This window comes from Anas platyrhynchos, chromosome 2 (genome assembly GCF_047663525.1).
Source record: "Anas platyrhynchos isolate ZD024472 breed Pekin duck chromosome 2, IASCAAS_PekinDuck_T2T, whole genome shotgun sequence".
In the NCBI taxonomy this organism is placed as follows: Eukaryota; Metazoa; Chordata; class Aves; order Anseriformes; family Anatidae; genus Anas; species Anas platyrhynchos.
Genome location: NC_092588.1, coordinates 89,375,436 through 89,400,447, shown reverse-complemented (window position 1 = coordinate 89,400,447; position 25,012 = coordinate 89,375,436). Strand labels below are relative to the sequence as shown.

The window sequence follows — 25,012 nt, the reverse complement described above, 5'->3', positions numbered from 1 at the left end:
ATCTGATTTGGATAGAGCTGGCTGCTACACTGCAGCAGGTTAACACTAAAATGACTCGTCACATCAATGTTCAACAATTAAATGTACCTAAGTGACAAGAGAAGTTTTCTTAAAAAAAAATACAAAATTTAAGAAGAACCAAAGTCTCATTCAAAGTAAAAACAATAATCACAGAATCATACCTGGGAGTGTAATTTGTCCCTGAATTCATGAAATAAAATTATTTTTTCGTTTAACAGTTGTCTTTTCACCATTGACAATTAAAAGCACTGACACAATAAGAGCTTTAAAGTAAGGCCTGGAGATAAAGTGTTATTCCAAGGTTGTGAGAGAAGGAAGCCATAAGAGAGAATTTTTGATAGCTGAAGAACCTGAGTAAACAAACCCACCATTGGAGCAAGGATAAAGAAGCCAAGATGAGAAGGAAAAGTGTGAGCTGGTAGCGGAGTAGAGACACAGTGTGTCAGCAAAATAGTAGGAAAAATGCATAAAGAATTTTGAAGAGGATTTTATTCATCCTTTACAAGCTGGGGTCTGTTTGTTAGAAAGTGATGAAATACGACAATATATAATGGAAAAGATTATATTTCAGTAGTCTGACAGGTCGTTGCATATGCAATATATCCATCAATTATTTGAGCACTTTCAATCAAACATTTGCTGCATGAACTAACAGAGTCTACATGGTTCACAGAAAAAAAAAAAAAGATACACATAGGTAGATGCAGAGTATGTAAGATACAAAATGCCTCGGAGAAACCTCAGTGCTATAAGACACCAAGTGGAATTCTGTCTCTTTAAACATGCCTAAAGCTCCTGCTTCCCCATGCCTCCAAAGGATTTCCCACAGTGTTTCTACAGCAGTGCAGCTGAATTTCTTGCAAGATCAGGGCTTTTGCCAATAAAGTATATCTATATCAGTACTAATGCAATAATTATTCTTTTTAGTAGAACAGCAAGCATATCTTCATCTTCAGCTAACTACACTGCCTACACAACCAAACCGCAGTTTGGTCAGGTGTTACGTGGTCGGTTGCTAAATAAAGTTGAGAACTTGACAAAACTGCAGTAGCTTGTGCTATGCTTGAGGCTGGAGTTCAGGACGAAGGGTGCGTTTGGGCAGAAGCCTGCAAGGAGAAAACTCAACCAAAATCTGAACTGTAACCCAGAAAAAGTCTGGGAACTTCTGCTGCAGAGAGCTCTGTCGTTTCTGTTTCCCTTCCTCATGTGGGCAGACAGACAGATGGACTCACACATACTCTCCTTTTACATAGCAAACCATTGTATAACCACATATGGGTAACTCTGAAGTATATTTTCAGCAAAATAGGAAAACTGAAAATTCAGATTGATAAGAAACACTTTTGCAAAGGTAACATATAAATAAACAGGATGAGAAAGATGGCTGGGATGATCAACAAGAACCTGTTTTGGAATTTAGAGTTAGAAACATGTTATGTCTACCTCTTGTTGAGCTCTCCATTTGAAATACTCATTATTCTCATTTAATACATTATGAGGATTACTGTAATGTTGATACTTCTCTCTCACAGGATGCTGTGAGGACTGATTGTACATATACATTATTTTTAAAATGAAAGACAAGGCAAATGTTATGCATTATTAGCACTGGTAGAGTAATACCCTGTTTTGTATGAACTCAGCATTCCCCATACAGATCATAAATTACTACTCCAGAAGTCTCTCCTACTTTCAACCTTCCTGACAGACTTCCTCCAACTCCCAGGCTGGTTATTGAACAAGTTATAATGCCATTTTAAAAGACTAACAGGTTTCCCCAGGGAAAGAAATTCTGAAGACAGAATATCACAGGCAAGCTCTCCCATTAAAACACTTCTATGCAGAGATACTTTGAAAAGCTGAAATAAAATGACAGTAGAGGCAATGGTATTTCTGGTATGCTCTCAAGTGTGCCTAAAATGATCAAGAAATATAACACTCTACAATAAAACAGGTCAGCTTCAAGCTTCACAAGACCATCTCCTGATTGAATTCAAATATACATTTGTCTGCTAATGGAAATCTACAAAATTGCAAAAATTTTTTTTTTTTGCTTGCATATAACATTTTTCAAGTAGAAAACACAAGAAATCATGTGCCATTAAAACTATCACCTTGATAGGGAATTAGCTGATGCATCACAGCCACCAGACTCATCTGTGTCATCAAAATTGAAATTGAAAAGAAAATTAATCCCACCATCTAGCCATAATTTAGCATTTCATGATCAAATTTATTGAGTCCTCTCTCACCCTTGATTGATATACCTTGATTTCACAATTAAAGAAAATTAAATTATTTGAAATGCTAAGCAATTTTCTCCACAGGGGTACACTGGCGTTGTCACCTTGTCTGTTGTCACCTTGTTTCAGCTGGTAGAGAATCTGTGCTATGGATTTCCTGACCCACCCACATTCTTCTAATCACTGAATAAAACCGGCCTTAAAAGGAAATCATTGAACACGTACTCTCAGCTCTTGTACAAAGCTTCAATCTCTCATTTTTAAGCCAGTCAGGCTCCTGTTTTGTTTCTATCACCCCCTACACTTATGGTGAAGCCAGGATACAGTGACCCTATGGCCAAAGGAAGTTAACTCTTCCAAAACCCAGAGCATATATCATATTCACATCTCATTAAACTTTGGAAGCTCTGGTTTCCATTCAGCTCTCCTGGTTGCAAAGGTTCTGTACTGTGCTGGTGCAGCTCACGGTCCAGTTCAGTTTGCTGGGTCTAGTCAGCCACAGTTTTTTTGGGGAAAAAAAAAAAGACAACTATGCTCTCTGTAATGACAGGGCTGATATGAAATGTTAGCAGCAGAGAAAAACCCTCAGATAGTTGGGCACAGAAATCAGTAATGAAAACAAAAAACAAACAAAAAGAACTCGAGATAAACTGGATAGCCATGGAGAATGCAACGGTGGTGCATGAATGGAGATGGAGGCTGGATCACAGGTGAGGACAGGCTGTGGGTTCTTGCTTACCCTGGAAGGGCACCAGGCTCTGGGGGACCAAATGGCTGCCTTCCAGTACCTGCAAAGAGCTTATCAAAATGACAGAGTTAAGAGGCTGAAGGATGAGGGACAACATTAAGTCAAGATTAAGTGAAGCCCAGATTGGATACAAGGAAAAAGTTTTTCACCAGGAGGATGGTCAAGCAGTGGAGCAGGTTGCCCAGGCAGGCTGTGCAGTCTCCATTCTTGGAGACTTCCAAGATTGGACCAGAAAAAACAAACTAGGAAACCCAGTTTGAAACCAGTGTCGGCCCTTTTTTTAGCAGAAGGTTGGACTACAGACCCCCAAGGCCCCTTCCACCTGAATGAATCTGTGATCGTGTATATAAGAACTCATGCCATGCCATGCCTTTGGCTGGCAATGACTGGTTTCTCACAGCAAGGGAAATGGATTTATTCATCAGCCCCTGCATCAGCACAAAGCCTTTTTCTTTTTTCTTTAAGACATATGGCAGCACTCCAATGCAGATGGTCCCACTGAATGCCACATGTGCTGCAAAGCCCCAGCATTGACCACGTGTGAAGCGTGGGTCATTTGAGAACCAAAACTGAAAGGGTCTGTAGCCTCAGGGCAAGAGAAAGGCTGGAAAGCAAGTCAGGCAGGGGCGTGAACCTGTGTCTTTTGCAACAACAAACCCTCTGAAAAGATGGATTTTATTTAAGTTTGAAAGAGTAAGTAGAGAAGCACCTTGCATAATCATTTTGTATAGTTTAAACAGCCTCCTGTAAAGGCAATACAAGGCAATACAATACTAAGCATTAAAAAATCATCTTGAATTCTTTAGAATTTTATTAGGTACAAAAATAATCAAGTTTTAGAAATGCATCAGTGTTCGAAGATAAATCGCTTTAAAGATTCCACAATTTAATAAAAAATGTAATACAAAAGTTTATTATAAAATTTGAAGTCATCATGTACAAGCCTGTTCTTTTTGCTGTGTAAGTTCTACCTGGAAAGGTTACTTTCTTCTAGATGATTTTATAGGAATTGCACAGAAAAGTCTCCTTTAGCCATGTTTTCTCCCAGGTCCATGGATGGATAATTTGCACTCACACAACATTATCCATTTTCAAACACACACCCTCCAAATTTTCCAAGCATCAAAAGGGGCTCTTTGGTTTTCTGTGCAGCAGTGCTATACTGGAAGTTACTGGTGAGTGCCATCAGACATAGACCATGATTAAGGTGATGACATAAAGAGACATTTTTCAGATTGAATGCATATGCATTGAGGTGCTCCTCTGTGAAGTAGTGGCTAAAACAGTATGAGGATACTGCCCAAAGCAAAGCATAAAAAGAAGTTAAGCCATAGACTGAGGGGCTTCCTTCATTTGCTTTGATTCTCATGTGATGGAGTGATTGCAGCTCTTTGAATCCTCTATATGAAAAGCTATCACAAAACCATCAGCTTTTGAGGAACATAGTGAGTACAGAGCTGGGAAACCACATGGGCAACACTAATGGGCACACAGTTTCCACTGGGAAGACAGGTCCAGAAACTGCCTCTGTCTCTTGGTCCTTACTACAGACCACTGCGGGAAGAAGGGTCTGGCATCGATCCTGAGGCATCTTTCTAGGACAAAAAAGCCCAGCAAGGTCCCAAGCATAGATCATCTTTCAGTCCCCAAAGAGGCAATACAAGAAATGATCCAATTCTAAAAATATTATCTTGTGAATTCTGAAAATAGCAGGTTTACTCAATGCTTGAAGAAGCCAGTAAGCTTTCTCCTGGAGTCCATTTTTCTCCAGTGGCAGTACCAAAAAACACAGTTCCTCAGGAACGTTGGGACATGAATAATTAATAATGTATGGGAGAAGAAGGAATTGTGTTAGATTAAAGCAAGAGGAAAAAAACATTGGCTCACTCATTTTATTATGTTCAAGAAATGCACAAGTCCATTTGGATGTTTAGAAAACTGCAATGGAAAGTAATCCTTAAAAAAATAATACGGATTTCCAGTCATGTTTAAAATACAATCTATGCCATTTCATCTTTTTTTCATAGGTGCTACTGCATCAGTGAGCAACAGGAATGCAATGGGGAGTTAAGTGGCAGGGAAGAAAAGGGGATAGTAAAGGGACGACTACTCACTGCTATGACAGTTATTGATCTTGAGAACACAGGCATGACAGCAGTGTACAGTATTTTTTGGGCTATGCAGTTCATCCATCATTTACTCCTCAATCTAATCTCCAAACATACTGCCATTACCCAATTCCCATCAAGCTGTGCTAAATGACTCTTTCCGCAGAAGCTTACAGGGCACGACCTGCTCCTCCTCTGCCGGCACCACAGACGCGTCTCTGTCTGTTTGTAGCCCTGACAGCTTTCTACAGCCATCCGTAACATCCTTTCAAACCAAATTTCCTCTGTCTCCTTTGGAATTGCAGGACGGGCAGACAACAGCGAAGCGGGGAGATGCTAATTGCAAATTAGTCATGCTGCAGGTCTCCCCCACCTCACGTTTATCTCATTGCTACCTTCTCACCCCTTGCTTTTCTGGCCTCACTAGGCTGTCTCTTGATTGAATTCACAAAAATGTTTGGAGCCATCACCGCTGTGCCAGACAAACAACAACCACGTTCTTGGCTTGAAAGAACAATTTCAAGCCTCTGTGTCCCAGGCATTTCCCAATTAAAGGAGCACAAAGTGGATTTAAACATTCCCTTTACAGCACCAGATTTTAATGCAATCAGGTTTCAGGAGAACTGTTTTTTACAAGTCAAACAACTGATTTCAAATATGAGGGTATGGGGAAAAATGGCAGTAGATTGAATAACTGCCTGCAGCAAGAATGCCCAGATTTCAAAGCCATGAAGAAAAAAAATGTTACTGAATGTTACACCATATAAGAATGCATGAACAATTGTTTTAAGCCCTACCACAGACCTAAATAATCCTATTAAAAATATCCTCCCACCCCACAAACACAGACACACAATTAAACAGTCTTGAAAAGCAGATACAAAAATGAGTCGATGCATTGTTATGTAACTTAAGCCACTAATATTCCCCTAGGCTCCAATTTGTTTTTCAACGCAAACGCTCATGAGATGGATGTCACTTCTATGTATTTCTTATGTCTCACTCTATTTCTCTCCATTACCTCATCTAGTCTCCCCATGTGAACTTTTGGCTCTTCCATCACCCTCCTGCGAGGAGTTCCACAGCTGCATGGATCTCATCCTGCTTGCTGTGAAGCTGGTTCCCCTTACTTTCATTTGAAGCATGCTGCCTTGTGTACTAGAAGCGGCAATGAAACAGCCTTCTCTACCCATCCTCTCCAACCCTACAGCACATCTGCATCAAGAGCAGCACAGAGCAAATGATTCCACTGACAGATCCCGCAGGGCCTGGCAGGGATCTGGGGCTGCCCTTCAGCCCTCCCTCTCCACTGCGAACCTGTCCCAAGGCACCAGAAGGGCCACGCATGCTTTGCAAACGCATCTCCGCTCAGAGGGCTGTAGGCGTGCATCTCTCTGTCACTCACGGTGCATCCAGACCTGTCTACAGATCAGAAATCATGTTTATTTATTTCAAATGAGAATTCCAATTATAGCACCAAATTATTCTGAGGGGGTAACAACAAAGATGCTGCTTTCGGTCCAACATGGAATTATTTCAAAGCATTTCCAACATGCTGCTAAGCAGCAGAAGTTGTAGAATTGTACAACACAAGGCGGGCTGCCAACACCAAGCTCTGCTGCAGCTGAGCAGGCAGAAGTTCAACATAAACAAAAATAATTGAAAATGAAAACTGGGGGGGGGGGGGAAGGGAGGAAAGGGGGCTAGACAGACAAACAGACAAATGCCAGTGTTGAGAAAGAAAACCCTAAAAAAGACAAGCATTCTCAGCAAGAAGGGAGTATACCCCCTACTAAATGCACAGTGTAAAGAAACAGCTCAAAACGGGGCTTGTCCCAGCACTGCTAGGAATTGGGAGTGCCAGGAAGATTTAAGATCCAGGTGCAGCTCAGATGAGCTATTTCACAGGCTTAGAAACTGGCCACACGTTTTCAGAAGGCAGGTGCTCAACCATCAGCGTGACTGAAAGTGAAGCCTGCACGAAAGCAAGAACAAAATTAATAGCAAGTTTTCTCATTCTTCTTTTAATAAAGAACATGTAGCTCGCAAAGCTAACTGCTTTAAAGTTAAAATAAACTATTAAGGCACCTCCGCAACTTTGATTCTGGCCTCTTAGGTGTCTTTGCCATTCACTGTGAAACTAATTTCAGAGAGACCTCAGAATTATGAACTTGTGGGATCCATGCCCATAAAGTAGCAATCTCAAGTTGACCAGGTGAAGCTTCACAGGTAATTTGCTTGTTTTATTTGCTTTGACTAGGGAAAAGTAGAAATGGATTCTGCTTTGTAGAAACACAAAGCAAGTGTTCACTAGAGACGGCTCTGTGATGGGTTTTGTAGCCACAGCCCAGGCAGCAGCACTGGAGGATCAGCTGCTGGAAACCCTGCTGGAAAATACAGTAATTGCTGAAGGAGAGAGGTATTCTTCAGGCCAACACTGGGACCCAGGATTGATCTGGGGAGAGATCACAAGCTACTGAGCTCTTTTCAGTGCTCCCAGACCAGTAGAGTAACTTATTTTGGTAAATCAGAGGCAGTTTCTACTGAGCTGTTACCATTCTGTGGTGTCAAAACACAGTGCCTCAGCAGGCATGCAACCAAATTTAAGGGAAAAGACACCTGAGAAAGCAACAGTGCAACTGAGGCTGAGCTCAAAGAGTGCTGAAACAATAAGCCTTAGGTTTCCTTAAGGAGGTGGAAGAAGTTTCTCATAAAAAATGTTAGTTGAGTATGTTTTATTATGGTTTTGCTACCAGAATCATGATAGCATTTCTCAGCTTGTTGCTCACAACAAATGTCCAGAAACGTCCTGAAATGTACAGAAATGTCCTGAACTGTCCAGAAGAAAAAAATATTCACTTACTTCTACACACATGGAAACAAAATGTGAAATAGCCTACCCATCCCTGACCCTCACCCCCAACAACAGAGCAGTCAAAGTACAGTCATCTAATTTTTTGCTGACTCAAGGCAACACTAATTGAGATGTATGGTGGCTTTGTATTTTCTTTCCATCTCCTCATCCCAACATCCAGCCTAATAAGAGTACAAAAGAATACTGGTAAGAAAAGTAGGGTAAGTAACCAAACTGCAAAACTTATTGCTGAAAAAATCGGAGAAATAAAATCCAGCAACATAATAGACCGTTCACTGGAGGAAAACCGATCACACCATTCCCCAGTAGATCAAGACATTTGCTCAGCACAAACACAGCAAATAAAAGCTAGAATCTTCCCAAAGGAACAAGAAAAACTAAACACTTAAAATACTATAATGCTAACATAAAAGTCAATGTCATGTGCTCACCTTGGCTACAGTCTGACTGATCTCCATATCTACAAAATACGTGGAGCTAATTATAAGTCCTAGAGTCCAAGACAGACAACTCAATTAGTAGTGTCTGACAAGATGGGGGCTGTTTATCTGGAAGGCAACAAGAGGACTGAATACATTTACAGAATATAGTATTAGGAAGTATTTTTTACTTATCTTCCTATAAAAGGAAGATAAGTAAAAAATCTTCCTATCTTCCTATTAAAGGAAGATAAGTAAATTCTGGATCAACCAGAATTAGATCACATTCCAAACTGAAACTTTGTTTTAAAAATGCGGGTTGGATAATCTGTGGAACTCATCGCCACAACATCCTATTGATATCAACAACCAGGAGGATTAAAACACAAGTGGCTAGGTACATGAATAACCCCTGCAGTTCAACTATACATGATCACTAACAGATGAATATTAAGAAGACCAAGATTATAGAGTTATCATTTCTTAACAGTTTAGGAAAGGATTCCATGCACATCCCAACAGCATCCCAGACTAGCTACTGTTGGCAAGATGACACCCAACTAGACGGGGCATTCACTGGATTATTCCAGCACTCCCTGTGTTTCTATGGCTGTTCTCCTACCAGAATTATCCAATGGCAACAAATGCTATGTGTAGATCATAATGTATACCTTAAAGGGTGTACAGCATACCCTTGAAGGGATGTTTGGGCTGTTATCAAGCAGCCTGAATTGAAAAGTCAGGCTTCTGTGGTTGAGGCAAACTTTTTTTTTAGTTTCACTGACAGCCTGTCCTAATGCAAACTAGCCCACGCACCTTGGTCTTCTGGTATTTCCATTCTATCATTACCATGTTAAATTCATGTAGAATTTATTTATTTACTTATTTATTTTGGAGACCCAGAAACAGACCATAAACAAGAACGTAGACAAATACTGTACACCTTGATCACTTCTTTGTGACATAACCAAATATATTCACTTTGAAAACAGGCCCTCCTAAAGATAACAGGTTCCTTGTAGAAAGAGTATCCTTCAGTAATAGAAGTGCTGATGGCCCTGTTCAGCACCCTCAAATACCTGTAAGTGGCAGACAACAAACCAAAAAGCACACGAAGAACTCTCTATCTTTGCCAAACAAAGCTGGTATGATCGCAGTAAAAGTGGAAGTTCAACTTGGAAAAGCCAAATGCAAAGCAATGACTAGTTGCCTCCTCCTTTCCTTCCCAGCTGCATGCCTGCAAGAGTTGACATTGTCATATCTGCAGACACATCTAGGAAAAAACATTCTTAGCTATAGCCTTATTTGCTCTTTCATGTTCCATTCCTGGTTGTTCTGGTGCTTCAAAATGAGAAATTCCATAATGACTCTGTAGTTTTATTTGCCCTTACTACAGTTGCTGGTAATTATTTTTTTTAGTCAGAGGTGACCAGTTTTGCATAAAAGCATCACTAAGGAGAATGCTAGTGTATTACTACATCTACATGCCTTCTGTAGTTCCAAAATACCAGAATACTGGAAGGACTTCTGAATGCAACTGTAATGCAAATCTCATTATTAACTACCACTTTACCCTACTGAGCAAATATCAGCATGTCCCTCCTGAATAACAAGTGTATTTCTAACAGCAGTGATCATATTTCTCAATGGAGAACTGAATTCACAGCAATAAAGTCCAAGCTCCCAAAAGAGAAATGGCTCTGTGTTATCTGTAGACAGATTGGATTTTAATGAGCAAAGGAAACACAGGGCCCAATCCTATTCCCACTGAAGACAATGGGATAGTTTCTACTGACTTCAGTGGGCTTTGGATGGAGCTCTGAGGTCCTGATTTTGCATATGTCATGCTCCCAGCTTCACTGAAACCAACAGGGAGTTTCAGTGGCACTCACAGAAGAACAGTTTTCTTTAGCAACTGATATTTTGACCTTCTCCAACATCGAAATTGCCCATTCCTTATACACAGGAAAAGAAAATCAATTAGTGACAATTTCAGATTGCATTTTCAAAACAGAACTTTTTGGCATGACACTCATTAGTCTCATCTTGTGCCAGTCATGTCTGTGAAGAAAGTGCAGTTAAGTGCTCCTAATAAATCACAATCTTTTCCGCTAATTACTTACAAGTCACTTGCTGATAGTGTATTTTATTTTCAAGTTTACTGATTTTAGTAATCATATGTTCCACCACCAGAATGATCTGTTCACCTGCAACTGGTGGATGATGTTAGGACAAACTAATATACCAGGTAAGTAACTTACCATGGATGATGGTTTACATATGACTTTTTCATTTACAATTTACAAAATATACAGTTTAGAAGACTTTTTTTTTTTCTTCTCCTTTGTATGTGGTATTTTTCTCTTTACTGTTGTGCTTTGCTGGCCATTACTTAAGCATATACCTAACTCCATCATCAAGCAAGTTATTTAATGAACTTAACAAATTACATGTAAACTTTGAGTTAGGGACACATTTTTTCAGTTAAAACTGCTATTAGTCACGACTGTAGCATCTCTCTAAGGTGCTGCTGCACTCTGTTGGCAGTATACTGTGCAAACACAACTGGGGCCAAGTGTTACTCAGAATCATTTAACAGCATTTGCTTCATCTGATATTCTGACCAGTCGTGGATTTTAACTCTTGTCCATCAAACTTGCAACATCTTTGGCTACTTGGTTATCATAGAATACATATCCTTTTTTTGTGGATACTTCTTTTTATTCATAACTACAAAAAGAAGGAGAAGCAAACAGTAGAAATTCTCCATCGCACGACTAAAGAGCTAGTACAATTATTTGGAATTTGCAAGTCAAAGCAGATCTATTTTAGAAAGAGGATCCCTGCCAAAAAAAAATAATAAATAAATAGAAAGACTAAGAGAATCAGAAACTAACACATACTAATTTCAAACTGATACAACCTGATACATCCAGCAACTTTCAGATTTCTGGAGTAAAGCATTGTCACACTGTAATACAAAGCACAATTCCTGATTCAAGGACCAAGATTTATCTTCTCTGAGACCAAGCACATTCTTGGTATCCAACTTGATGAGTGAGGCTGCTCACCAGCTGCAAGTTCCTACAGAGAGAGGGAAATGATGTACAGAACAGGGAATACCTGGGTAGGCAGCTGCTCTGCAGGGAAAGATGTGGCACTCTGAACACATTTGGAAGTCTAATTACATAACAAAAATAGTGTGCATGAGTCGTGGTCGCAGCTATTTCTCATCAGCACATATTTTAAATTCGCAGCCAAGATTTTCAAAAGATCTCTGAGGTTCATGAATTCTTTTTTTGGTCTAAGTTTCAAATGTGAAACAGGTCTCACTTGCAGAAATGCCAGACTACAGATTCTGATAGTCATCAACCTTAATTCATTTGTTCAGAGAAGCTGTTAGTCATGTATCAAGATACTGGCCTTTTTTAATTACGGTGCTTTTCCCACCTTTGCTTCCATCTTCATTTCTGTTTTGCCCAGTGCTCCAGGTAGATCTTGATAGTGGCAGAACTATTGTTTTTAAATCAAGAAATTTCACTCTGTAAGCACACTATTAATCTCAGAAACAAAGCTGTAAGTTGAAAGGCAACAGAGAAGCACTTCGATAGCCTGAATCATTCATGGCCTTCAGCTAGCTTGTATCAGTAGGTAAGATCATTTGGATTTTCGGACCTTTAAAAACAGAATACCACTAGTAATAGGAGAACCTGTTTGCTTTAACTTCATCCACATACAGACTTTATTGCTTCAGACAGAAGTCAGTCATCATACATCCTGCATTCTGTGTGCTGCTAGAAGGACTGCAGATGAGGAAAACAGAAAGAGAATAGTCATTGAATCCAACAGTAGGAAAAAAAAAAGAGTGAATGAGAGAAGAAATACTAATTACACAGAAGACAACTTTAAAGAAGATATTGTATCCATGTTACATATTGGTTTTCCATTCAGTATTTGCCTAGGTTGATAGTTCTGCCTCTAGTACACAGAGATGTTCTTTTCTCCAGAGAGACAGTACATTGTATATAACTGAATTGACCTTGTGGGATAGAGGGAAGATTAAACAGCAAATAAGCCTGGGCTCCAAGCACATTTCAAATCCATTAGATTCAAAACTCCACTATATATATAAAACTAGCACAATTATGCAATAGTGAAGCACATTAATCTACTTGTACCAAACCAGCTTAGAAACTTATCCCTAAAATAGTCTCCACTGAGCTGAAACTGGATTTACTTGAAAGCCAACACAAGGAACTGTGTTAGTAATCAGGAGAGTAGAAGACCTTAAATTTATAATGTTAAATATCTATCACTTTAGAATTGCATAAACAATTGCATGTTCAACTTTGTAGCTCATAATGGATATTACAATGATCTGCTGGTTAATATTCAATTTCACAACTGGTATGTAACCGTAATTCATATTTAGAAAATGGACTGTAAAAGCCCGGAAGGACCTATTGAAGTCCAGTGAGGAAACTGCTGTTTTAAAAGCAAAGTTTAAAATTGTCTAGATACTGTTCACATTTAAACATACAGGAAATAGATACTGCCATACCAAGGTATATGAAGACACCATTTAATCCAGTATCCTGCTGATAGAATTGTCTAGTAACAGATGTTTCAGAGCTGTATGAAATACAACAGTGATTTTATAAATACTGCAGGTTCATAATTCATACTGGGATTTCATCATGACCCCAAGCAGATGTCACTTATATTCTGAACCATGAGAATTGACAGACTTTGCAATTTTCGTGTAGCCATAGAGGTTTATTTGCCTGAAAGATACCCAGTACTGCAGACTTATTACACACCATGTTGTACATTTTAGTTAGCTTTTTTAATGTTTCCTCTTGGACTAATACAATAGAAAAAGATGGTCCCATTAGTTTCTTTCATCACCTTCATTTTTTTGAAAACCTCTCTCATTTAAACCTCTCTTCCCTTTTTTTTTCAAATTAAATTACATTATGTTCAATAACCTTTTTCTCCTCACATAAGACCATCATCTTCCTCTAAAAGCTGTGTATGAAATACTCATGTATCTCTACCTCTTAAAACACTCTAAAGAGGAGAATTAGTGTTATGATCAAAAGCAGCTGACAAAACACAAAACAGGTGTAAGATGATTTTTCAAAGTGTCCCATTAAATCGTGACAATTTTGGTTTTGGTGGTTTTGTTTTTTTGTTCGCTTGGTATTAATTTATTTTTTTTTTGGTTGCTCTATGAATGAAGCAAAAGTGCAGTTTTGAAAGTTTTGGAGTTCCCACAGTACCCAGTGGGTGTTCCTAACACTCAGAAATTTGGAAAAGTAAGGACTCATCTTATGTAGCCAAACACAGGAATATCTGCATTAGGAAACACTAAGAAAAATGTCTGCCTAAGTGACACAGCCCACAGGTAAACACTTCGCTTTACTTAATTGAGTCTAGACATTAATTTACTTCAAGAAGAACTTGAATATGCTGTGACATCCTAGTCGATTTTCACTTGTTCAATATACATCCCATTTATTCAACGCAACTGATGGTAATGCTCTGACCTCAAATGTTAAATTTCCCGTGTGCCACCCCACTGTGACTTCAGACATGCCACACAATTCTTCAGCCTCCCTTGTCTCACCAGTCTGCAAGATGAGCATGGCAGCATCTCAGATGACCACAATGAGACCTTAATATACATGTATATATGTATTTAAAAAGACAAAGAATTCCATTAATTTTCATCTATTTCCTTTCTAGTGTTCATTCACAAAGTATGAAGTATTCAAATGTTATAAAGTATGAACAGTCATTCGTTTCCTTCGTATCCATCCATCCCACATGCGGGTACGAAAATACTAAACAGATTATTTCTTCATTTTCAGAATAATTTTTAAATGGCACCTTTCCTTTGCATCTCTGTGTCATGCCTGATAAATAATAGATCAGTTGCATGGTGTTAACGTTAATATTAATGTTACCAGACAGTGTTTGAGAGGAGCAGGACAGAAACCCAAACTCCAGAGGCATTTGGAACACCCACAATCACAATCTAGACGTATGTTCTTCAGCTCAGGTCCATCTCTATCATATATAGATTTTACAGGGTACACAATCCCAAGAATTTGTATTAATTTTACCTAGAGACAAGGTTGCTTGTCACTTGATGGAGCTTGGCAACAATTTTCTTCAACTATTTATAGTTAACTGGTAGGTTAAAATACAATACGCATCAAACACAAAACAAACAACGTGAAGATACTGGGTTCTGCTTCAGGAATGCTGACATTTGTTTGTTCTGAAATTAAAGAAAAACTTGTTTCCTCAGCCTAAATGCTGACATTTTCCAGCAAGAAGATAATTAACCTATGAGCTGCTTAACATTTTGATTCAACTTTAAGTAATCTTTTTTAGCTATAATATTTTTTGCCTTTTTTCTCTATAAAAATGTGTTCTGGATCCATAAAATATAAAGAGCAGGATTAATTATTTAGTGCTAAACCCATTTCTCTTCTGCACAGTAATACAATGAAGTGAAAAACCTTATAAAGATTTTTCTTCTCATCTCCCATTTTGGTAGTATTATAGAATATATGTTTGGCTGAATCTACCCTAAGAATTAGTGGCCTGGCCACCGTATATTCAGCCTCAACACAGTTCTGTGAAGGTCTTGCCAAGAGATGAGTACAAACCCCCGTATTTCCTGCAGGCACCACGTGTGCAATTCTCAGCTCACAGAAGACAGTGGTGTTATTCATAACCCTGAGAAATTTTTGGTGGCTGTCTCAGTATTGTGACCACCTTCTGCGACTATAAGGATTCTCATAAGACATGAGCCAGTGGTACCAGTTTTACCTTGCCATGCAGATCTCCATGCAGAACTCAAGAGTATTTGAGGAAAACTCAGGATCAGCCACAGAAGTGTTGTTTCTTAACATTGCTTAGATGCTACAGAAAACCCTTTCAATGTGAGGTAGGTAGAGGGGGTCAAAAAATTAGGTGAGAGGAGAACTCTTTATCTCTTACACATAGCATATTCTTCCCCCACCCAAGCTGCTGAGTAGAGTGCTTTCTAAAGGCACCGCGAGATTAAACTGATTTCAAGCTCCTCAGAGAATGCCACATTTAACATCTAACAAACATGATTTAACATCTAACAAACTCTGATGTATTCACAGCCATTGTAATGCTTCTCAAACTCTTATATGCTCACAATTATGTACTACGAAAAACAGTTTTGCACAGAAGTAGTCTTACCCTCTTGTCTACAAGGACAGTGATTCACTGGGACTTCGCTGAGCACAGAGGCACTCACATGCCTATTGCTATCCCCCTTGCATCCTGTGGCAGCTGACTTGTTTAGCCATTTTTCACCAGCCCACAGCTTGTCAATAAATCACTGTGCTAATTCCTGTGATGCTTCCTGTGAAGTGCTTTGGGAATTGTGGCAAAGATTTCTGGGCCGCATCAGAGACCTGGTGGTGAATGGCTGACTCCAGGTTGACATGATGAAAAAAAGGTTAAGCTCTTCAGCCGAGCAGCCTCTTAGGAAGATTCATTGTGACTCCAGCTATCCCTTTTCTATAGCAAGGCTATCCTCCGTATCTGCCTGAATACATAAGGGAGTTGACATTTGTCTTCCATGTGGCTCATGTGCTTAAGTCTTCCTCTCTTCTCATTACCCGTGAAGGGTGATTACATTTCCTATGGAATATCACTGGTGATACATCACACTTCAGGGCTGTGTTCCCCCTCTCTCTAATGGAAACCTGTGGTTGCTTCATCTTTCTCCTTTCTTGAATACCAATCCTCCCACAAGTCTGTGTGTTAGCCACCAGTCTCCCACCAAAGAAGAATAATGGGACTCCTACTGAAGCTCATTAATAGTAAATTATTTTCAGTTAGTGAGGACGACTTTCTCGGTGAAGTCTCTGAAGAGCCATGGACTGTACAGCAGAATGCTGTCTGACCCACAATTGATTTGAATACAGTGGTTTGAAGGAAACCTCAGACTTCAATAGTGAGCCATTAAGAACAGCTATTTGTATGGTGCCTGTCTGAACACGGAGAATAGGAGAAAAGGTACAGTCTTTCTTTCCTGATAGGTTGATTATTCTTTTTTCCCCCACAAGATGGTCTTCAGGTAAACACTGGAATCAGAGATCTGAATGGGCAATTCACAAGCTGTGTAAGAAGCCATAAGTCACAGAAGTCTCACTTCATAGTATAAAGCAAAATTTTATTTATTTTTACCATCTTGTAAAATAAATAAGGCACTTGCTGGCATTTTTCACGTCCATCTTTCTGGTGGATGAAACAGGAGATGCCCAGAATAAGCAGATGCCAAACAGTTGAAGGGCATGCTACAGGATATTTCTACAGGATAGACTCCTCTGTCCCCCCCCATTCCTTTGATAGTTCATCGTGACACTTTTAGATTTGGGCAGGGAAACATTATTTGAGGGACTTCTAAAGCAACCTCAGGGAATTAGGCATCTGAATCCACACTGGAATTCAAAAGCTCAAGGCCAAGCATTTAAAAACCTTTGAAAAGGGTGCCTAATAAAAAATATGGAGACAGATTCCAAGATTATATATGTATCTATAATAAACACAGCACTGAAGAAGTCTACTTCCATATGAAACAATGCATTCTGGCTTGTACCACAAAAGCGCATGCTCACTTTTTTTATCTCTGACTTCTCCTAGTAAGTAATACAAAGGGAAAGCAGGAACAGAGCTGATTGAAATTCAGAATGTCTAGAACACTTGCAAAAAAATCTTTCAAAAATGTGTGTCCATATTCATTCAGATAATTGTATATTTCAATATGGATTTTATTTATTTATTTTTAATTTTTTTCCTGAGGAGAAAAAGAAGGAATTAAAAGCTTTTCAGTTCAATTACCACAAAAACAAAAACTAGCAGATGGCTGCCCTGAGCTCAGTGAATGCCCCTGCTACTACACAGGATATCTGGGAAAGCTGAACTCTGGCAGCCTCAGTCCTGGTTCGGGACAGCAAGGCATCAAGGCTTCTATAATGTGCAAGACACCCTGGAGCCATGTAGCAAGCAGCTTGGCAGGGCTACCTTGTATTTACAGACATGCTGGACTCCTTAAAACCTCTAAGGAAGTGGGATGAAAACTGTACCATCTGAGTACTTGGGTAGCAGATTGTCTGGGTTCTGGTAGGACAGGACCAGAACTCACATGTCTTCATAAAGCATCTATCTCAGGGCAGTCCAGTCTTCATGCTGAACAAATTTGTTCATAAAGTCTCTGACCATCTCTAAGCAGGAGTTCCTGTGAGAACAGAGCTCATATTTCCACACAGTTGCTTTTCAAAGGGGAAAAAAAAGGGAAGAGGAAGAAACCGAAGAGTGGTTGAGGCCACTCTGAATGTGAATCAAGCAAACACCACTGGCTACCCATTAGGTTAGCCTGAGGCACAGGGGAATGCCTAACACATGCATAGCAGGAGTGAAATGCACCCAAAAGCAAGCAACTTCCATTACAGGCATGTTTTCTAAGTTGAAGCCCATCAGGCTAAAGAAGTGACAGGCAAGGTTCTCACTCACAAGGGGAAACAGGTAGCACTGTTTCTAGTTGTGACAAGAAAGGGAAAAAAAGAAGGACTGGGGGGTACTGCTGTAATGCTTTAACTAGCTACTATACAGTCATGCTCTAGTGCAACAGCTGAAGAAAGGCTCAGAAGTCAACTAGTATCCCGTTACAGAGGCTCCCATAAACAGTTAATCAACTTTAAAAATACTACATTTTATTCATTTCACCAAATGAGAAAAAATTCCAGAGCTGGAGAGCACAGTTCATTAACAGCAAACCGATCCTCCAATAGTGATTATCAAAAGCAGGTTCTGGTGTGTTTTTTCTTTCTTTTTTTTTTTTTTCTCTTCTGCTGGGACTTAGCCAGTTCAGCAGTTAAAGGTAATCTCAAAAAATCCCACAGCAAATTGTAAAGTGCTCAGGCTGAAGAACAACAAGGTGTTCAGGGACTGAAGTGATTGTTTTAATTTGCGTAATACGAGCAGCAAGCAGCACTTCAGAATTATTCTGCTTAATTCAACTGCTCCAGAAGCAAGACAGAACCAAGACAGAAAATAGTCCTCAAGAAATAAGGCAGACCTAAAAGTATTTGATTTGATCTGCACCTTTATAAGGGAAGGTGCAGCAAATCTGGCAATAAAAAGGAAAATAATGTTATTGCATTGTTTTTTTCTACATACTAATGAGGAGCTAGGGGTGTGCTTTGACAGAACATAGCAGTCAATAGGATCTGACTTTTCCCTGTCAAATGTGTTCATCATATTATTTGGAAAAGAAGAGACAGGTCATCTGAGTACTCCCGAAGTCTCTAAAGATGGGGCCACCACCTACCTAACAGAATCACAGCAGCCAATACATTTCCTTTCCCTTCACCTAACACTGTTATAAACATGCAGATCTCACCCCAGAAATGTGCTCAGATTCACTCAAAGGCAAGAATAAATCTTTTCTTACCTATTCCCCACTTATATTTTTAACAATGCAGTTGTCAAAATGCAGCAAATCAGCCCCTCTTCCTCCTCCCCCCCCCCCCGTTACTGTCTCCCACACTGCCTTTTCAGTGTATTTTTAGTTGTTCTGATTAAAAATTTACTTCTTCAGTACCACTGAGGACACACTGTGTGTCTTGATTACAGTATTGTATACTTTTTTTCAGCCAACCTCCAGATCCTCCTTACAAAGGAAGATGTAGAGGCATACCCTTCCTTCCTTCCTTCCCTTTTCTTTCTACAGAAAATAAATGTTTGCATGATATTAAAAAAAAAAAATCAAGTCCCAGACTGGTAGGAAAACTACCTCACTGTACAATTCAAAAAACATTTTTTTAGATTGGGGATGTGAGCCCATCACACTCAACAGAATTATGCAGGGTACCTAGGAGAAGAGACACAGCTGAGCTGAAGAAAACACTTGCAGGGCTCACCCAAAGCACCCTCAGTAGTTCTGGCTTCTCACTGTGTTGTTGTCTTCTGGGGGACAGGCATGTAACCTGACTCTTCTGACTCTGCTTGCTGGGGCTGCAGCACATCCCCTTCGCTGGGGACAACTTGGGATAAAAGTGTATTGTCACTTCTACCACATACAACTAGTTAGTATTTGCTCTCTTACTTTGGACAGGTATGCTTTCATAGAATCACAGAATAACCCTAGCTGGAAGGGATCCACAAGAATCAGCAAGTCCAACTCCTGGCTCCACAAAGGACCACCCCAAAACCAAACTACATGTCTAAGAGTGTTGTCCAAATGCTCCTCGAACTCTGGCAGGCTCAGTGCCGTGACCACTTCCTTGGGGAGCCTGTTTCATGGCCCAATTGTCCTCACAGTAAAGAACCTCTCCCTAACCCCCAGCCTGACCCTCCCCTGTCCCAGCTCCATGCCGTTCCCTCAGGTCCTGTTGCTGTCCCCAGAGAGCAGAGCTCAGCGCCTGCCCCTCCGCTCCCCTTGTGAGGGAGCTGCAGGCTGCCATGAGGCCTCCCCTCAGCCTGCTCTGGGCTGAGCAAACCAAGGGACCTCAGCCACTCCTCATACATCTTCCCCTCTAGACCCTTCACCATCTTTGTAACCCTCCTTTGGACGCTCTGTAATAGTTTTGTCTTTTATGTACTGTGGTGCCCAAAGCTGCACACAGTACTCAAAGTGAGGCCACACCAGAGCAGAGCAGAGCAAGAGAATCCCCTCCCTCGAGTAACTAGCAGTGCTGTGCCTGATGCACCCCAGGACACAGCTGGCCCTTTTGGCTGCCAGGGCACACTGCTGGCTCATGTTCAACTTGTCATCAACCAGAACCCCCAGATCCCTTCACACGGGGCTGCTCTCCAGCCTCTCATCTGCCTGTCTATACATATAGCCACAGCTGTCCCAGGTGTAGAATCTGGCACTTGCTCTTGTTGAGCCTCGTGTGGCTGGTGATTGCCCAGCCCTCTAATTTGTCAAGATCTCTCTGCAAGGCCTCTCTACCCTTCAGGGAGTCAACAGCTCCTCCCAATTTAGTATCATCCGCAAACTTACTTAGTATGCATTCAAGTCCTGCATCCAGGTCATTTATAAAAACATTAAAGAGAACTGGCCCTAAAATGGAACCCTGGGGAACCCCCGCTAGTGACTGGCTGCCAGCCTGATGAAACTCCATTTACTGTCTTTATTCTTTATTGCCCCTGGAATTTTGTGTGTGTGTGACTGCAATACTTACTTTAATGTTTCAGAAATGCAACATACTGCTTGACTGGAATTCTCTGGATGGTAGCAGTTTTGATTACTTATATTTTGCTTACTTATAATGAGCAAAGACCTTTCTATCTTTTAATTGCCATTTAGCCAGCCTTCTTTTTCCCTGTGAAGCCTGTTTCCTTTCTGAAACTGGGCAAGTCTCAACCACTAAGAAAGGGATTATTTTCTGATTTAACTTCTGAAGGATATTCATACTGATTAGACATTTTTGACAAGTTGTGTAATAGAAGACCTGGACTTAAAGTTATGGAGGGTACAACAGCCATTGCAAAAAAAAAAAAAAAAAAGTAAGAGAAAAACTGTCTGACATTTTCCCTTTCAGTATCAATATAGTCCAAAATATTTTCTTTGTTTTTGCAAAGAACTGGAATGTTCCAAAGGGAAGAATGTCAGTCACAAAACCTTATTCATCATGTATTTGCACAGCAATGCTTAAAGGTCCTTAAAGATCTCAGAGGATTTGAAAGAAATAATTCAGCCAGGTGGCAGAAACAGTGCCATTACCTTCTGGTGGCTGGTCACACACAGCTCCCACAACACACTGGAGCTGACAACTCAAGGCAAGTCAGAGTGAAGAGATTTTATAAACCATGCACCGCCAGATATGTTCCACTAATCAAACATACGAAAATCTAACTGTTTGCAGCTAATGTATCAAGCAAAGGAGAGCTTAAATCTGCAAGACGAACAATGAAAAACATTTTGCTCAGGGCTAAGGGATGTTTCTTGTCTATTCAGTCTGCCTTACAGGTCCCCTAACACTGTTATTGCCGTGATTTAAGTCAATTTGCTTGGCATTTCAGCAAAGCCATAACTTTTTCTTCATATCCATCTATTTATTCTTTATATGTCTAGATAACAGGAGTGTTGTAGCCATGTTGTGCATTATCCACAATGGGTGAAGTTACACCAACTGTGGTCTCAGCACAAGCCTTATACAACATTTAGGTTACAGGAATATCCTAAAAATCAGGTGACAGTGGGCCTTACTTTCCCATCCATGTTTGGTCATGCCACTCTTTGATGGTCTTTTACCTGAAGGGCAATAGGAAGGTATCAACAGCAGACAGGATTATCCTCTGACCTTTTCATTTTCATGTACAACTCACTCCCTTTCTCAAATTCATATTCTGAATGCAAGAGTTATACCTCATAGGTACTGCTCCTCTCCTAATTAAGGATCTCATATTCACAGATTTCCTAGACTGGTGACAGATCTAAATCCCCTGACCAGTTCCCTGGGGTTCCAGTGCTGTTTAGGAGCTGGGATCCACAGGCAATCTCTTTTTATGTGACACCTCCTGCACATATCTGTAACGTGGAGAGGCATGTGGGGATTGTAGACACCTGCAAAGTCCATGTTATCCTTTTAGTTCAAAACTTTTGACTTGAAAGAAGCATGTGTGATTGGAATTGTTGAGATGAAACTGAAGGGATGAAATGTGAATCATAGGGCTCTTGAACATCCCTACACAGCCTGGATTTCAGAATCACTTCATATAAAAGTTACCTACCTTTATTTAGTTGCTAAAATTCACTTCTCTACTTGGAACAGAGCACCAAGATTTCTTTGCTCTGTCTACCTGTTGCACTGGTAAACAAGAATTTAAGAGGAAATAACAGAATTCAAGAGAGGTGAAAAGTGTATACACGTCCTAACTATTGCTAATACGTTATTCCCTGATAAGGAACAAACATTTTTCCACCTCAAAGTAACATGCAATTGCAGTGTGAAATAGTTTTCTTCTTGCAACTTTTTTACAATTGATCTAGCCCCACTAGGCTGGTATCCATCACAACTAGTTTCAGCTATCACAGAAAAAAAGACACACATCTGCAGACTAAACTGAACTAAAAGTGTTTATTTTCTGGAAAGCCTTCTTCACATACCTCACGTTGGCCAGTTTACCTCGCTATTGTGTCTTGTTTAGTAAATTTATCTAAGATGCATTTAGGCTGAAGGTTCTTAATTAACCTAGCACAGCAACTTGGCTTTCTCCTAAATTTGAGCTTTTCAGCAGTGAGAATAGTTCCTGCTGTATCTTTAATTACCTGTGCTTTCCTGGAAGAACACTCAACGTCATCACCTTATGAAGTAGATAGACAAGATACACAACTTTTTTTTTTTTTTTATGCAGCAATATATTCCTTGTTTAAACAAATACATGTCTCATATCTTTTCCCCTTTCCTTTTCCCTGTATAGGAATACATTTTCAATGTGAATGCATGCTATAATTGCTACATACTGCAGCATGGTTATCAGTCTGAAGCCACGTGGAACCTTGAAAGGTTTCTGAACCACAGAGAAGTCTGTAGATAACTACACAATATCACAGAGACAGCCTCTATAACGGATCTTAATTAAAAGACATCTTTCTGTGTTGTAAATTAGTTTTATCTGTACAGCATTCTCTGTTTTCCCATCTTTACAGTCCTATAACTAAGAAAGGTAGTTTAAGAAGGAAAATAATACTGCCAGATGTCCTAATTCATCTCCCCTTTGCTTATACTTGCATGAAACTGGTATTTTTTAAGGATAAAAAAAGTCTGAATTTTAAATTCCAAATGTGATCAACCACAAGCATGAACTTATCAAGCTGTGTATAAGTAACTAACATTCAACACAGCAGCACTACTGGCTTCCATACCCTATACACTTTTCTCCTACCCTCCACACCAGAATCATTACAAATTCAAGAAAATGATTACAAGCATCTAGATCCATAACATTCGGATCCAACAGTAAGGATCTCTTTTATGTTAATTTCTTTGCCCAGAGGCTTTTCTGCAACACTGAATTAAAGAAGCCACTGTACCATTCCTGTGACAAGGCAATTATCTTGGAATTAAGACTAAGCAGAACACCCTTCTTTTCAAAGAGTTAGTCTTCCAAAGGCTTTGGAGAACAGACAAAATGACTTACAATGCTTATGTCATCAGTCCATAGAAGTTTTGTATCTGCACACACCCTGTTCTAAGATGAATGGGCAAAGTAGCTATTATGGTTAAGATGTTCTTTATCTGTATTTTTTTTTTTAATAGGGCATATTAAAAGATTTCTTTTTATTGTTGCTGCAGTTGAGTAATTTGAGGGAACTGCATTACTTACTAACAATCCCTTAGTGACACCCACCCAAATTTTTCAGACCTAAAGGAGAGAAGTGTTTCCACCCTGTAGCATCAAAGCATATCTGATGTCTGCTGAGTGAGGGTTTAATGACTTTAGAGACAATACTAGCGAAGTCCTAAATTGGTGTGAAAATTCTCAGTGAGGAACCATCATTCCCCTCCCATTTGCAGAAGTCACAAAGGGAACCAGAGGTGTATTCCTTGCAGAGAAATAAAAGAACTTGCACTGAACAGCTGTCCTCGCTGGTATATGTTCAGGATGTGTTAAAGCATATTAGAAGACAAAACACATACACTAGAAATCCAGAGTAGTGAATCCTGTCCCCACTTCACCACTCTACCAATGTGGAAGATATCATTCTGATTAAAGAAAAGGATCACAGACCATGTGCTGAGTTATGACCGATGAAGTGATACTGATGTGGCTTCTCCCTGTACAAGCAGATTTCTGAAACAGGCTACAGGAGTAATTACAGAATAACACTGCCTCTGTAAAAGGGAACAGGGATTAAGATTTCTCTAAACCTTTATCCTTGGCAGAGATGTCCATGCTACATGCAGGATTTTCCCCCAACAAAAGTATTAACAACAAAGATGATCACATTTGGTATCACCAGGCAGAATGTAGATAGAACACAGCAAGGAACAGAGGTGCTACATATCCCATAAACATTCAGCATGAACAAACAGAAAAGACCAATTCCAAAAATGGGTCCATCACCTCAGTTCCTACAGATAACATTAATGTTAATTCTACTGTATTTGAACTGTCAGCACATCAAATTCAAAAGAACAATAGGGTTAAATACCTGGATGTAGAAAGAAATAATCTGTAGCTGTTGGAGAATAACATGAACCGTTTCCCATCATCTTCAAGTTACACTACAGATAGATTTACTAACTGCCTTTCCAAAGGAATAGAAAAAACAAACTCAGAGGAGACATTATTTTAAAACCCAACTGGGTAGCCAGCAGCATATTTGCGCCTTGATTTGGAAAGAGCAAAATGAAAAACGGTGTATAGTTGATAGTCTATTTCTGATACAACAGATAGTATCAGTTAGACATGCAACCTGCACACTCAGAATGGTTGTGTCAGTACTGCTACAAAAGTAAGAAGGTATTTTGAAGCCTGAGAGACTGTTCAAGAATATAATATCAGAAAAAAGAACAAAATCTTTTTTTTTC

At 39.7% G+C, this 25,012-nt stretch overlaps 1 protein-coding gene across 9 annotated transcripts in view; it reads right to left on the bottom strand.

The window, feature by feature from the left end:
• The window catches only part of FARS2 (phenylalanyl-tRNA synthetase 2, mitochondrial), a 244,062-nt gene that overhangs the window by 54,182 nt on the left and 164,868 nt on the right, over positions 1 to 25,012 (bottom strand). The gene's annotated exons all lie outside the window — the stretch shown is intronic.